Below are 6,000 nucleotides of genomic sequence, written 5' to 3'. Positions count from 1 at the left end.
TTGGGCAAGTATACTGTAGAAGATGGCATGGGGTGAGTAAAGGAGCAAAAACAGAGTTATTTAGTGTATTAAGTGTATAGCTTTGTCTTAGCTTAGTCTAGAAAGCAGTAGTTTTGGTTTGAATACTTACATGATCACATAAGATCATGTATAACACCCCCCATAGCTTGCAGTAGCTAGTAGTTAAGCACTACCCTAGTTCAACAAAAGCGCTGATCAAATGCTACCAGAGACAACGGACATAGATAGATAGATAGATAGATAGATAGATAGATAGATAATTTATTGATCACCAAGGGCAGAGAGAGAAGGCAGTGCATACTTTTTCAGAAGTAATGACCAATCTGTACAGCTGCTTTGTATAATTTATCAACTGTAATCTCTGTAATCAGGTTTCTTCAGTAAACTGAGATCATCTCATCTCTGCGCTCTCTTTCTCCATCAGTTATTTAACCATTTAGCATACCATGTTACACTTTGTAACAAGTGATTATTTTGGGCAACAGTGAGGGGGTTAGTATATTATGATTATGCTGAGTGAAGATTCTGAAGAGTTTAGGAGGTTTCAACTTTGTAATTGTGCAGACTACAGATAAATCAATAAAATGCAGTTAGCATCTGGCCAGAAGTGTAAAAGCATAGTAAAGGGTTGTATGTGCAGAATAAAATCTAGACAATTATAATAATATTAGAATAGTATTCTGAAAAATGTGACAGGTTCAGCCTGTGCAAAAATGAAGAGAATATAAAATAGAGATGTAAAAGGGCTATGGTGTGGAGTTCAGCAGGGTTACAGTCTCTTAGGGAACAAGTTCTTTCTGAGATGCCTGCTGGATTGGAGGAGAGTAAAAAGTCCATGGTGAGGGTTGGATGCTTTTTGACCTGCCCAGGCCACCGTCCAGGGTGGCACACACATCAGAGGTTGAAAGTGAAAGAGGCAGTTCACCATGTGGCTGAGGTCATAGATATTCTAAAGCTTTATAATATCTAGGTGTGACCTCCTTATCTCCCTGGTTCAAGTCAGTGCAGATGCTGTAGAGCTCATCAGGGAGGGAGGGGGGGTTGGTTGGGAGCACAGCGCTGGCTGAGTTGAGGTCTGTGTGGACAGTATGCCTTGCCACAGGGAACTGAAATGCTCCTCAGTCCACTGTACAGTATGAGTGTTTAGCCTGGGCATTTTCTTCCTCAGTCTGACCCTGACTGAGCTGTAATCTTTAGCCGTTTGATGGTGTTATTATGTTCAGGGGTTTTAAGACTGTACAGTACATCTCTGTACCTCATTATAACCTCCTAAGACCTTTAGTAGTTGCGTGCCAAGTGTGTGACAAGTGTAGATGGTGAAAAATTCTGAGGTTAAAATTCCAGACTCAAAAGAAAATGTGTGAGAAATGAATTTCCATGGTCCGTGCTACATTTTATATGGGCTGACTGTGTGTCTGTTCTCTCATGTGATGTGACCAATCAGTGGGTATTTCGACTTTGCAGTCTTCAGTCAATCCTTCAGGTTCACTGTGAACAACAGACCTGCTCAGAGGATTTCATGACAAGAGGCTCTGTCATTGTCTCCCATGAGGAACAGCATGCTATAGGTGAAGAGCTCACTATTCACACACTGCAGTGAACTAATTGGGACAGAGCCAGGTTAAGGACAGAGAGAGAGAGAGAGAGAAAGAGAGAGAGAGAGAGAGAGAGAGAGAGAGAGAGAGATTGCTCACCGCTTCTCATTTTGTAATTCATTGAACAAGAGGAAGGTCACGGACCATCAACCCTTCCCAAGGTGGGCTCATTACCACACCACCATTGTATTCAGATGGAGAAGGGGAAAGCAGTGCTCATTCTCTCTCTCTGCATTCTTTTTGCAGCATTCTTAATCACCACTTTCAAGCACCTCAGAAAGTGTGTAAGTCTCTTCACCAACTCTCTACACCAACCATTTTTGCTTTTTGTTCTTCATGTTTTCCCCCCGAGCTTCTTTGTCAATGCCCATGTTGTGTCTTTCTTCTCTGTCTTTTCCAGCTATATAAGCCCACCCTCTTTTTGTGTGTGTATTATATTCTTTCTATGCTCTTTCATCAGATCCAAGAGGCTCTTTTGATTTCACGCTGCAGAGATTTATATAGGCCATGCTGCAGTCTGCCCAAAAAGGTGTTGGTTTTCCCCTGACGCAAGAGCAACAGACCCCCCTAATTGGCTTTGGAGGCAGTATCTTCTCATGCTCATGCCTGAAACAGAAATGAATTGGATTCTTCTTGGCTGGATCTGGCTGAATCAAAGAGACCTGATATGAAAGGTAAATACTGTAATTGAATAATGGGTTTTATGGTCAACCATTCCCATCTGTTTGTCCTCCTGAAGCTATCACATAGACCCCAAGTCGTGGATCATGGTAACGAACAAAATATTACGGATCTTCTCTCAACCCCATAATATAACGCCTTCACATCTTTAGCTTGTCCACTTTTCCACTTTTGCACCCACTTCCTACCAGGCTTACGCTTAAGACAACGATACTGAGCAACCAGGCAGTTTTTCATCACTAACCTGCTGGACACACATAGTGTGTGGACACTACAACTCGAATGTCCTCTGTGATAACTAAATCGGAATTGAACCGAATCTGCAAAAAGCATGGTAAAAAACAGGGCTATTTTCATTATTATGTTCTCATACCACTGTGTGATGTCAGTGACGTATTAATAACTATGCTTGTATTATACATGGATGATCCTTCAGAAAAAAAGCTAGGGCATGGATTATTTAACAGGGCAAGTTGTTGTCTGAAAACAGGCAAATGTGTCAGCTGTGCATGTGGTGGTGAACTGGGGGGGGGGAGTGTGTGTGTGTGTGTGTGTGTGTGTGTGTGTGTGTGTGTGTTAGGGAGGCGTAGGCAGAGGGCAGGAGCACTGACACCTCTTATCCCCTTAATCTGCCCCAGTGGGACCTTGGCTGTAGGAATTGGCAGAGGAGGGGGCCTGGGAAGGGGAGTGCTGTCTCTCTCAAGTCCACCTCCAGGAAGGGGGGTGGGAGGGTTCGAGAGATGCCAGCCCGTCTCATCAAAGGGAGGAGAGAGATGCTATACAGTGACATAGGAGGATAGGGAAGAAAGGGAACGGCATGAAGAAGGAGAAGAAGAAGAGAAAAAAAGACACGCTGAAGTGTTCAATAATTCAGCATGAAATGAAAGTGAAAGATTAATGAGCTCTGCTCCGTCGCTCAGCTCCTCCCCCTTGTAACCTGTCCAAGTGGGAAGGTGAGGTGGAGGGGCGGCTCCCACAGCCCACAGCCCCTAATACCTGAGCTGCTCCCCCTCTCCTGCTGAGACCAGATTATGGCCATTTCATTCATGGCTGTTTAACAATGCATGGATAACATACATTGAGAGGTTTGTCGTACATAGGATGAAAGAGGGAAGTTGTACAGGCCACACGAATGCTCAGAAAATGATACACAGTGATGAGAAAGACATCCTTTCCTAAGTGTATCCTAAAGGCTTTGATCGTAAATGCTGGTGAATCACAGATGGCAGGAAGACATTTGTGATTTCTGGAAGTGCATGTGAATGCCGGTCTGTCTGCAGTGGTTTTATTTCTGCCCGCATGTTCTAATAAAATCTGGGCAGATGGCTGCAGTGTGCCCAAGATCAAGATGTTTCCACCAGCGCTTCTCTGAAACCCATGGCCTACACATAAAAACACGCAGACTGCTGCGACTCAACTCCAGTTCAGTTTGGGGTGGGGGTGGGAGCAGTAACATTTGGGGAAATCATGTGACTGTGACTGCCAATCACCAGTGACCTGGAAGTGATAAAGGCATCCGTTTGCAGATGGATGGAAAGATCATCTACAGTCCAGAATTGTTTAGTGGGCCTTACCCTTAAGATTCAGTGTAATTTATGGCTGCTCAAACAAGGCAGAAAATAGTTGAATGCTCTCATTCACAGTTCATGCAGCCAAAATGTGCAAAATTCATTAATATTAATAAATTACCATTTTATAGAAACCCCAAATCAAATTTATGTGTAATAATGTGCCATGTGGAAACTGTTCTGCACTCTGCTCTTCCAGCGTGGAATGCCATAGTGTACAGAGAAACACGACTATTCTGTTTACAACTTTGAATACTGTGTGGTTCTGGTTTCATCAAACTCAGTGGGTGGCGGTGTGGAAGAGGAACTCAGCTGAACGAAGCCTTACTGTGTTATTCCCACTGCACTGAAAGGGCTAACCTCACCAAAAATGAAGGAACTCATCCAGTGTTTAACTAGAACTCTCCTCAGTTCATTTAAACTCTGAGTGGTTTGGTTTTTATACTGCTCCATTTTTCTCTTCTCTTCTTGTAGAAATCCACCATAACAGAGAACCAGTATACAGTATGACCTATAAAGACTGCTGCTGAATGCATACTCTGCATGGTGACAGATCTGTCAATCAGATTTAGCTGCAGCATTGTGCAACTGCAACATTTCTACAGTAAGTTAAAGGTTCTCTAAGTCTTGTAAACATGGTTTCTAAGCTAGAACAGATGCACATCACATACAGCTAACATCTTCTCATGATCTGCTAGCTGCCAGTCTCCTGAATATGCTGTAAAGAAATGTGATCCCTGCGGACAGCCCAGGCTCCAAAAACTACAACAAAAACAGCCAGGTCCAGCTTGGACCATGAAACATAACAAACTGTTCCAGCCAATCACCGACGAGATGTGCATTCCGGACAGTTATAGTTGCATGGGAGGGAGGGGTGAGCAAGCTTTCTGTTTTGTTTGAAAGGTCAACAGAAGTGACATCACCCAACTGTGCTTAGAGAACCTTTAAATCACCATGCCATAACTCACCTTAGGGTGGTGCTATTTTCAATAATTCACCAAAAGTACAACATATATCTATATATTTAACAATGATTGCTGATTGCTGTCAGGTGACTTACATTTCAAATATGGTAATATGTTCAGTTGTAATTCAGCAGTAATATGGTACATGATAATTGGTTTATCGGTATATTATTCAATAGCATGTGCATAAAAACAAATGTTAAGGCTCATTTAGAGACATAGGCCTCTCAAAGCAGAGTGTCCTCATCACCACACTGCACTCAATTCCCACAATCCCCCTGGTGCCCACCGACGCATCCAGTGCCTGAGCCTTGCGCCACCTCTCTGTATGTTACGGCCCAACACTGATCAGCCTCCCCTCCAGTGCAGCTCACTGCTGGCTTGTCATTTTGACCCCAGGCAGCGATTGTGGTCACAGATGTGTGTGCCATGCACAAGCACTGGGAATTTCTTTTTGCGGTGAGACATTTGAATTGGTAAGGCTGCCTGATGCTCTCAGTGCACAGTTTTCTGTAGGTCAAAGTGCATCATTCTTACATAAATCTGTAGACGCCACAGGGCTGCAGACAGTTGTTGCATTCCTGCATATTGTTGTATGTTTTTGCTTTTGCATTTCCATTAGTGAATCTTTACTGAATGGGGAGAGAGAGAGAGAGAAAGAGAGAAATTTTTAGCATGCAAATGTGTGAGAAATTTCAGTGTTAACACGTCTCTGTGTGTGCGCATGTGTTTGTATGTGTTTATGTGTGTGTGTGTGTGTGTGTGTGTGTGTCTGTGTGTGTGTCTGTGTCTGTGCGTGTGTGAATGTGTGCATGAGTGTATTTGTATGTGTTGTGTAATGTGTTCTCATGCGTAAGTGTGTGTGTGTGTGTGTGTGTGTGTGTGTGTGTGTGTTTGGTCTCAGTGATGGCTCAGTAACTGGGGCAGAACTGATTGCTGCTGATGGCTGTAGGCGAGCAAAGACCTACATTCTGTAGAGTGGGGACGCAAGACTGGGGCAGCAAGCGGAAGGAGGGGACAGAGAGGGAGGATCGCTGGACGCTCGCCCTCACCCACACACGTATCCCACCAACCCACCACACGGACAGACACAGACGGACGGGGGGAGAACAGAGACATAAAGAGAGGGAGAGAGAGACGGAGAGAGAGAGAGGGAGAGAGAGACATAGA

Source organism: Alosa sapidissima, chromosome 14, assembly GCF_018492685.1.
Source record: "Alosa sapidissima isolate fAloSap1 chromosome 14, fAloSap1.pri, whole genome shotgun sequence".
In the NCBI taxonomy this organism is placed as follows: Eukaryota; Metazoa; Chordata; class Actinopteri; order Clupeiformes; family Clupeidae; genus Alosa; species Alosa sapidissima.
Note: the sequence above shows the minus strand (reverse complement) of the source record.